The sequence below is a fragment of the Suncus etruscus genome, chromosome 6 (genome assembly GCF_024139225.1).
Source record: "Suncus etruscus isolate mSunEtr1 chromosome 6, mSunEtr1.pri.cur, whole genome shotgun sequence".
NCBI lineage: Eukaryota > Metazoa > Chordata > Mammalia > Eulipotyphla > Soricidae > Suncus > Suncus etruscus.
Genome location: NC_064853.1, coordinates 56,222,960 through 56,234,146, shown reverse-complemented (window position 1 = coordinate 56,234,146; position 11,187 = coordinate 56,222,960). Strand labels below are relative to the sequence as shown.

General features: G+C 39.7%; 1 pseudogene; it reads right to left on the bottom strand.

Annotated features, from left to right (window-relative positions):
- Positions 1-693: 693 nt before the first annotated feature.
- On the bottom strand, positions 694-1,416 carry LOC126011765 (N-alpha-acetyltransferase 11-like; annotated as a pseudogene).
- Positions 1,417-11,187: the final 9,771 nt, after the last annotated feature.

Here is an 11,187-nt window from a genome sequence, read left to right as displayed (position 1 = left end):
TTGGGCCACACCCGGTGACGCTCAGGGGTTACTCCTGGCTATGCGCTCAGAAGTCGCTCCTGGCTTGGGGGACCATATGGGACGCCGGGGGATCGAACCGCGGTCCGTCTCCTAGGCTAGCGCAGGTAAGGCAGGCACCTTACCTCCAGCGCCACCGCCCGGCCCCTTGTTTTGTAATTTTTATTTTCTTAAAATTCCCAAGTTTTGATTATTTGAAAGAAAATAATTAAAAAAAAATAGGTGAGTTCCTAGAGGAAAAAAGAGGAAAGAAAATACTTTTACCAAAAATAATTAAAAGGAAGAGAAAGGGGAAATAAGGGCTAACTTGATGGTTCTGACCACCCCTTCAGAGATGAAAAATTAAAGGATGACAAAAGCAGAAAGCATAGTAGCTTAGGGTCTATGTCATACTTCTTACGTGGCATTTGAGGAAGAAAAAAACCTAGCAAGCAAACCACATCCAACATAGGATTACTAAAAATAATAAATGGCAGCATGGTGTAAGTAGGCCAAGGGAAAATCAGTGATGGCAGGTCTCAAACGTTCCTGGTTCTTGTGCAGCAGGCTCATGTCCAGGTATTCATTCATGATCCAATCAAGTAGTGGAAAGTTGTTGAGTCCAATGAAAAACGATGGGAATCAGTATGTGATGTTCCCTGAGTAGATACTGTAGATACTGTAGAACAGACAGGCTCAGAGGGCAGACATGGCCAAGACATAAAGGTTGGCAATGCTGAGGCCGGGTCTAGGAGGTGGAATCAAGAGTTCAGAGCTGTTCTGGACTTCGGGCACCTCAGGGGACTCGCATGTTTCCTTGCTGTCACTGCCACTGTCTTGGCAGGGCTCTTCTCTGGGCTGCTCTCTTCTGCCCCAAGGAGCAGGGTACCCTTAGTCTCCCTGCAGGCCAGCACAGAGCCACCCTTCTCCTTCAACTCCAGTTGCCGTCTCAGGTCATCAGCTATCAGCAAGAGATCTCGCTTCATGGCAAAGGCATCTTCCCAATCCGCATAGTACTTGGGTTCCACCTCACTGACCTGGAATATGAGCGTGTTGGAATAAAGGTGCAGGGTGGCCCGGTTACTCTTCCTCACATGCAGGGGCACGTACTTGGCACTAAAGTTCTCAATCATGGCCTGCGAGGCCTGGTCCATGAGCTTCTGGGCCAGGCCTAGGTGGCGGTGTGCACGCTTCAACAGCCAGTGAGGTGATATGTCCATGGGGGTCCTCTTCCATTTTGGCCAGCATATAGCCCACAATCTTCCCGTTCTCATCCTCAGTGAAGTAAGAGAGCTGAAGCTAGGAAAGACCATGGTAGAAGTAGTACTTCATCTGGTAGTTCTCAGGCAGGCAGAAGAGGTTGCAGTGCTGCATGTCCATTAGGTCTTCTGGCCATGCATTGCGGATGTTCATTATGGCAGTGGGCTGAGAGGCAGACTTGTGTGAACTTGGAGGTGCTCAGGTGCGGTGAAGAGCCCGGAATCCAAGGCCCAGAGCTGGAAGATGCTGCTACAGCCCCGTGCGCTCTTTCTAATGAAAGAATGCCACTGCAACAACAACAAAAAAAAATCACACTAGGAACTGTGCTGGATCTCTGAACCCCAGCATCTGTCTCCAGACAGTCTTCTCTACTGCGTGCTCAGGCCTAAGATTTGATCTTCTGTGAGGCCTCTTCCAAAGAGGGGTCCCCTTTCTTGGAGGTGAGTCAACCCACCCAGAAAGGGTGGAACCAGAGGATCGTGGTCATGCACATCATTTAACCAATGAATACCACCACAACATGTAGAAAAAAACCACAATACAAGTGTGACAATGGGGAAACAACGCAGGCCAGCATCAGACATAGAGAATGAAGATGGCAACTCTGATGACAAGAAAACAGCCAACCAACAAGTCAATCTCTCAGATAAGGAGTTTAGAGAAGAAATATGGAAGATGCTCAAAGAAGTCAAAGAAACCATGGATCGAGTTGAATAGAACACTAATAAGAACCAAGAAAATATAAAGACAGAAATCAGAAAACTCCAAACTGAAATAACAGGTCAAATAACAGGCATGAAAAACTCAGTAAATGGATTGAATGACAAAATGGATAAGCTCTCCAAGAGGGCAAAAGAAGCTGAGAATACAATTAGTGCTGTGGAAGATGAGATAAATAACAACTCCATACGGTGGGAGAGATTGGGAAAAAAACTTAAAGCAAATGAACAGACAATGGAAAAATTAGTCAAAGAATGGGAACAGATGAAAATAGTCTATGATAAGCTCAACAAAAACAACTTAAGAATCATTGGCGTCTCAGAGACCCAGGAAGAAAATTACCAGGAAGAATCAACGGTCAAGAACATCATTAAAGAGAAACTTCCAGAACTAAAGAATATATGCGATCAAAATCCTGCATGCTGAAGAGTACCAACCAAAAGAGACCCCAGAAAAAATACCCCAAGACACATCCTAGTCACAATGACGAATCCCACAGATAGAGACAAAATTCTGAATGCAACAAGATCAAAAAGGGAAATTACATTCAAGGGAACATCCTTGAGATTTACAGCAGACCTGTCACCAGAAACACTAAAGGCCAGAAAACAGTAGTGGGACATAGTGACAAAACTCAATGAAATAAATGCTTCACCTAGAATAATGTACCCAGCAAAACTAACTTTCAGGTTTGAAGGAACAATACATGGTTTCACAGACAAAACAGCTCAGAAACTTCACAGACACAAAACCATTCTTAAGAAAACAACTGAAAGACCAACTTTAAGACAAGACTAACCAAAAGACACACCAAACTTCGATATAAAGATGGCACTAAATCCCAGGACAATTCTTTCTCTCAATGTCAATGGACTACATGCTCCAGTTAAGACACACAGAGTGGCTAAATAGATCAAAAAACTCAATCCACTTTCTGCTGCCTACAAGAAACGCACCTGAATAGTCAGAACAAACATAGACTCAAAATTAAAGGCTAGAGAAAAATTTTCCAAGCAAACAATACCTATAAAAAAGCTGGAGTGGCCATACTAATATCAGATGATGCAAACTTTATACTCAGGAACGTTGTAAGGGACAAAGATGAACATTTTGTATTAATCAAGGGATATGTACAGCAGGAAGAAATCACTCTCCTAAACATATATGCACTGAATGAGGAGCCAGCAAAATATTTAATACAATTGTTGAAAAATCTGAAAAATAATATCAATGACAATACAATAATTGTGGGGGACCTCAACACGGCTTTGTCAACACTGGATAGGTCAACCAGATTGAAACCCAACAAGAATATACTAGACCTGAGAAGAGAAATGAAAGAAAGAGGCCTAGTAGATATATATATATAGAACACTCCATCCCCAGAAACCTGGATACACATTTCCTCCAATGTACATGGGACATTCTCCAGGGTAGACTACATGTTGGCACATAAAATATACCTCCATAATATCAAGAGGATAGAAATTTTGCAGGCTACCTTCGCTGGCCACAAGGCTCTGAATTTATATGTGAATTCCAAAGGGACAAAGAAGAAAAACTTTAACACCTGGCAGTTAAACAGCCTCATACTGAATAACCAGTGGGTCCGAAATGAAATCAATGAGGAAATCAAAACGTTCCTGGAAACAAATAATAATAAAGACACAAACTATCAGAACTTATGGGACACAGCAAAAGTAGTACTGAGAGGAAAATTTATAGCTTTGCAAGCACACATCAGGAAGGAAGAAGAGGCCTACCTAAATAGCTTAATGTTTCAGCTCATAGAATTAGAAAATGCTCAAAAAAGGACCCAAAAATAGGAAGACAGAAGGAAATAACAAAGCTGAGAGCAGAAATCAATGAAGTGGAAACCCAAAAAACAATCCGAAAGATCTATGAAAGCAGAAGTTGATTCTTCAAAAAAATAAACAAGATTTATAGACCATTAGCAAAACTAACAAAGAAAGAGAGAGAAAAAACCTTGATAACTCGTATTAGAAATGAAAAAGGAAAGATCACTACTGATATTGCAGAGATTCATAGGGTAATCAGAAACTACTTTGAGAAACTCTATTTCACTAAAAATGAGAACCTGGAAGAAATGGATAAATTCTTGGACTCTTTTTTTTTTTTTTTTTTGGTTTTTGGGCCACACCCGGCGGTGCTCAGGGGTTACTCCAGGCTATCTGCTCAGAAATAGCTCCTGGCAGGCACGGGGGACCATATGGGACACCGGGATTCGAACCAACCACCTTAGGTCCTGGATCGGCTGCTTGCAAGGCAAACACCGCTGTGCTATCTCTCCGGGCCCAAATTCTTGGACTCTTATAATCACCCACGGTTGAATAAAGAGGATATAGCATATCTAAACAACCCAATAACTATTGATGAAATTAAAATGGTAATTAAATGTCTGTTCAAAAACAAAAGCACAGGCCCAGATGGATTCACTAATGAATTCTTTCAAACTTTCCAGAGGAACTACTACCAATCCTGGCAAGACTCTTCCATGAAATGGAAAAAACAGGAACACATCCAAATAGCTTTTATGAAGCCAACATTACCTTAATACCTAAACCAGACAGAGATGCTACCAAAAAAAAAGAAAATTACAGACCAATATCCCTGATGAACACAGATGCAAAGATCCTCAACAAAATCCTGGCAAATAGGATTCAATGCCTCATTAAGAAGATCATTCATTATGATCAACTAGATTTCATCACAGAAATGCTAGGATGGTTTAACATCCGTAAATCTATCAACATAATACACAACATCAACAAGAAAAATGAAAATCACATGATCATATCAATAGATGCAGAGAAAGCATTTGATAAGGTCCAACACCCATTCTTGACCAAAATTCTCAGCAAGATGGGAATGGAAAGAATCTTTCTGAATATAGTTAAAGCCATTTACCACAAGCCAGTGGCAAATATTATCCTCAAAGGAGAAATACTAAAAGCCTTCCCTCTTAATTCTGGCACAAGGCAATGCTATCCTCTCTCACCACTCCTATTCAACATAGCACTGGAAGTTCTTGCTATAGCACTCAAGCAAGAAAAAGATATCAAGGGCATCCAGATAGGCAAGGAAGAAGTCAAACTCTCTCTGTTTTCAGATGACATGATACTCTACTTAGAAAACCCTAAAGACTCTACCAAAAAGCTTCTAGAAACAATAGACTCATATAGCAAGGTGGCAGGCTACAAAATTAACACAAAAAAATCTATGGCCTTTCTAAACACCAATAATAATACAGAAGAAATGGACATTAAGTAAACAACCCCATTCACATTAGTGCCACAAAACTCAAATATATTGGAGTCAACTTGACTAAAGATGTGAAGGACCTATACCAAAAAAAAAAAAAAAAACTATAAAACTCTTCTCCAAGAAATAAGAGAGGACACACGGAAATGGAAACACATACCCTGCTCACGGATTGGCAGGATTAACATCATTAAAATGGCAATACTCCCAAAGTATTGTACAGATTCAATTTGATGCCTCTAAAGGTACCCATGACATTCTTCAAAGAAGTAGTTCAGGCACTTTTGAAATTCATTTGGAACATTAAACACCCTCAAATAGCCAAAGCAATTATTGGGAAAAAGAATATGGGAAGCATTACTTTCCCGAACTTTAAATTGTATTACAAAGCAATAGTATTACAAAACAGTATTACAAAACAAACAAAAAAAGAGTATTACAAAACAGCATGGTATTGGAATAAAGACAGACCCTCAGATCAGTGAAATAAACTTGAGTACTCAGAGAATGTTCCCTAGACATACAATCATCTAATCTTTGATAAAGGAGCAAGAAGTCCTAAATGGAGCAAAGAAAGCCTCTTCAACAAGTGGTGTTGACACAACTGGCTAGCCACTTGCAAAAAAGCGAACGTAGACCCCCAGCTAACATCATGTACTAAGGTAAAGTCCATGTGGATTAAAGACCTCGATATCAGACCTGAAACCATAAGGTATATAGAACAACACGTAGGTATAACACTCCATGACATTGAGACTAAAGGCATCTTCAAGGAGAAAACTGCAATCTCCAAGCAAGTGAAAGCAGAGATTAATAGATGGGAATATATTAAGCTGAGAAGCTTCTGCACCTCAAAGGAAATAGTGCCCAGGATACAAGAGCCACCCACTGAGTGGGAGAAACTATTCACCCAATACCCATCAGATAAGAGGCTAATATCCAAAATATACAGGGCACTCACAGAACTCTACAAGAAAAAACATCTAATCCCATCAAAAAATGGGGAGAAGAAATGGACAGACACTTTGATAAAGAAGAAATACAAATGGCTAAAAGGCACATAAAAAAATGTTCCACATCATTAATCATCAGGGAGATGCAAATCAAAACAACTACGTGGTACCACCTCACACCACAGAGATTGGCACACATCACAAAGAATGAGAACAAGCAGTGTTGGCAGGGATGCGGTGAGACAGGAACTCTTATCCACTGCTGGTGGGAATGCCATCTAGTCAAACCATTCTGGAGAGTGATATGGATATTCTTCCAAAAACTGGAAATAGAGCTTCCATACGATTCAGCTATACCACTCCTAGGAATATACCCTAGGAACACAAAAATACAATACAAAAACTCCTTCCTTACACCTATATTTATTGCTGCACTATTTACCATAGCAAGACTCTGGAAACAACCAAGATACCCTTCAACAGATGAATGGCTAAAGAAACTGTGGTACTTATACACAATGGAATATTATGCAGCCGTCAGGAGACATGAAGTCATGAAAGTTTCCTATACATGGATGTACATGGAATCTATTATGCTGAGTGAAATAAGTCAGAAAGAAAGAGAAAGACGGAGAATGGTATCACTCATATATGGGTTTTAAGAAAAATGAAAGACATTTCTCAACAATTTTCAGAGACAAAAGAGGAGAGGGCTGGACATTACAGCTGACCTCATGAACCTCACCACAAAGAGTGATGAGTTTAGTTAGAGAAATAACTACATTGTGAGCTATCCTAACAATGAGAATATATGAGGGAAGTGGAAAGCCTGTCTAGAATACAGGTGGGGGTGGGGAGGGAAGGAGGGATATTTGGGTCATTGGTGATGGGAAAGTTACACTGGTGATAGGGGGTGTCATCTTATATGACTGAAACCCAACCACAATCATGTTTGTAACCAAGGTGTTTAAATAAAAAATATTAATAAAAAATAAAAAAAAGAAAACAACCCCATTTTCATTAGTGTCACACAAAATTCAAATATCTTGGAGTCAACTTGACCAAAGATATGAAGGACCTATACAAGGAAAACTACAAAACCCTGCTCCAAGAAATAGCAGAGGACATGCAGAAATGGAAACATATACCCTGCTCATGAATTGGCAGGATTAACATCATCAAAATGGCAATACTACTCAAACACTCCTGAAATTCATTTGGAATAATAAACAGTCTCAAATAGTTAAAGCAATCCTTGGGAAAAGGAATACGGGAGGCATTACTTTCTCCAACTTTAAACTGTATTACAAAGCAATAATTATCAAAACAGCCTTTGGCACTCGTATGTTCATTGAAGCACTATTCACAATAGCCAGAAACAAACCCAAGTGCATGAGAACATATGAGTAGATAAAGAAACCGAGATAAATCTATACAATGGAATACTACACAACTGTTAGGGAAAATGAAGTCATAAAATTTGCATAAATATTCATATCCCAAAAGTATTTATTTCTTAATAATATCAACCTAGAGAGATATTTTTGTGGAATACTGCAGGATTAACTAAATATAGCTTTTTTTCTAGTAACTTAAATGTGTTGGGGCTCAAAGAAAAAATCTTATCTTTCCCACTCTAGATGATTCTAGGCTGTCAAATAAGCACCAAAGTGATAAAAGAAAAAAAAAGCCTAAAAGAAACTTACCAATCACTTTTATATCTCCTACATAACTGGGAGAGACCTCGTAAGTCATAAAACTATTTTTTTTCTGTGCAGATTTAGGTTCTTCCTTCTCCACTGAAAAGAATTAGTGACATTAGGTCATATAATAAGGTGAAATAGACACAAAAAGTTTACCTTTAGCACATATAAAAGTATTTTACAGAGGAAAGAAACCGCCATCCAGTCTTTAGAATTCCTCCAATAAAATAAACTTATTTTCCAAAAAAAAGTCTATTTTACAGTGACAGATTTTTGTTCCCTTCTCACAACAAAAGGAAATTGCAAATCTGGGTTTATTAAATTTTCATCTGAAAATTTATGTTACTATCAATAAATCAAGTGATTTCAGTAGAACAGGAGAGTGTTAAAATGACCATACATATAAACAGTGATAAGTGTACAGTTTGGCAGATAACTTTACTATCTGCCAACTAATTCTATCTACTAACTATCTACTAACTCTACTATCTACTAACTCAATGTACTATTACTATCTCTATCTACTAACTCTATCTATTAACTCTACTTGAGTTATCTACAGATAACTCTAGATGGTTGATAGATGAGTGGATTAACAGGAGTGCTTCAACAAAGGTCTAAGACCTTCAGTTATAAACTCAGTATGGTCTACATCTCTATTGTGGTATTATTGCCTGTAACACTTTAAATGGCTTTAATATTTGGCTAAATTAGATTTGTGCTCCAGGAACAAGGTAAGGAATATTTCCCTGCTCTCTAACCAACAATAAACTTTGTTGCTTGTATATTTGTATATTCATTTACTAATTAAGTTGATGTGGGTCTGAGGGAAGAAGGAAGACAGAATAAAGTTCCTCTTCTCAGGAATTTGTATTGTATCAGAAATAGTATTCCCTAGCACTAGAACATCAAGACTATAACTGTAGGTATCACTAATATTCACACATTTCTGGATTCCAATACTTAGATTGGCCAAAGAACAAGCATCTTATGCAATTTGACTACCTCCTAACTTACTCCCTCATGAGTGGGTGAAAATTGCATAAGGGAGAGTGAAAACATTGCATAAGGATTTGAAAAATTGTTACTTAAACTTGTTTCTTCGTTTTTAATTAATTTCTTTAAGCACTGTGGGTACAAGCATTTTTGTAGTTAGGTTTCAGTCATAAAATGCACACCCCTCTTCACCAGTGCAATTTTCCAATCATCAATGTTCTCTGTTACTCTTGTCCCCATCCCCTGCCTGTCTTTGAGACAGGCATTATATTTCTCTCTCACTGTCACGGTAGTTGTTAGTGTAGTTGTTTCTCTAACTTTGCTCACCACTCTTTGTAGTAAGTTTCATATCATGGACGAGCTCTTTTGGCCCTCATCTCTATTTTCTCTGGGTATTATTAATATACTGTCTTTTATTTTTCTTAACTCCCACAGATGAGTGAGACTATTCTGTGTCTATCTCTCTTCCTCTGACTTATTTCACTCAGCATAATAGTCTCTGTATCCATCCACTTTTAGGCAAGCTTGTTTCTTAAAATGTCCAGACAATTGGGGCCCAGAGGCGTTTGCCTTGCAAGCAGCCGATCCAGGACCAAAGGTGATTGGTTCGAATCCCAGTGTCCCATATGGTCCCCCGTGCCTGCCAGGAGCTATTTCTGAGCAGACAGCCAGGAGTAACCCCTGAGCACCGCTGGGTGTGGCCCAAAAACAAAAAAAAAATGTCCAGACAATTTATTGGACAGTGATGAATAGATGTTTTCTATGATTTTTTGCTAAGATCCTGAATTTGATCATGGGCAGAGAAAGTGTTTTTTGCACTGACTTATAAGAAGAGCTTTCTGGCAGGACTGAGTGATATTGATTGACTGCTATGACTTCAAACTGGCCTCAAGATATTATCTCTGGTTTAGTCATTTTGCCAAAACATTTTCAACATGTTAAGCAATGAATATTACAACCAAGCAGAAAAAACTTCTGAGAGACAGTATTGTTTAGAAATTATCTGCTAGAGCTCTCCTTCCTGGGAGCTGGGAGTCTAGCAGGAGGGGGTTTGACAGGCCACCGCCATGCCGGAGGCCTTCCTAACCAGGCCTAGTGGGGGTGCGGGACTTGGGTAACCCCAGCACCCCTCTACCACCTTGCTCCAGATCTCCAGGGCTTTCCCGGGCCACATGCCTGGGCAAGCCGGTGAGTTGGGCCCCTTGGTGGAGCTCGAAGGTACCCTAGACTTTCCCCCATTATCCATTCAGCTCCTTAGGGAGGGGCTGGGTGGGGCCCTGAACTTCTGGCCTCCCAGCTTCTTGAAGGATCTCTCCTTCCTGGGAGCCGGGAGTCTAGCAGGAGGGGGTTTGGCAGGCCATGCCGGAGGCCTTCCTAATCAGGCCTAGCTTCTTGAAGTCACTGGTAATCTCTGCCCAGTCTATATTTTCAAAGTCGCGCAGGGGCAATAGCACAAGAAACATTAATAGTACTCACTATCATTGATTTATGTTTTTATATATGCAGAATGTCCATTTTGTACTCTGCCCTTTTGCATACCCCTTCATAAGATCATATTTCTCTTTAACTTCCTTAACTCCTATCATCATTACTCCTCATTTACCCTTTCTAACTTAAGTACTGTAGAGTCCTAAGTCACAGATCAAAGTGGTGCCCTGGAGTTAACACCCACCCAACTATTTTAAAAGGCATAAAAAGGACACTTATGTCTCTTCAACATTTTATGGGTGTTTTCTTTCACAGCTATAACTTTTGCTGAATATTTTCTTATACAGTGATGATTCCCCCCCCCCATGTTTTTTATCTTCTCTTTGTGAACTGCTCAATATAAAATTTGGTGTGAAAGAATCCCTCAGTTTAATGCTTATGTTTGAACCAAGTCATGGGTATTGTTGGAAATGTTCTTACGCCCCCATATATCTGATAGCATCATGTGGCTTTATTTCTTGTTTGCTTAGGCACACTAAAATGGGAAAATACTATACATACCAATAAGTTCTTATCTAATAGAGATGGGAACACACAAATCTTGTAGTGCAATGAGACCTTACACCCTGAACATTGACATAAAGACCTGGTACAGGCCTCAGAAGAATGGGCATTCTCCATTCACCCCTGATCTAGAGAAGACATCTACAAAACATCCAAGGTTGTATATAACATCACTGGAGGCATTCCTCTACCAGGGAAGACCCTACAGCTGCTCTTACATCGATCTACTCAAAAAAGACTTCCCTTAACACTAAGAAGACTTAACAAAAACAATGACCTGCTTA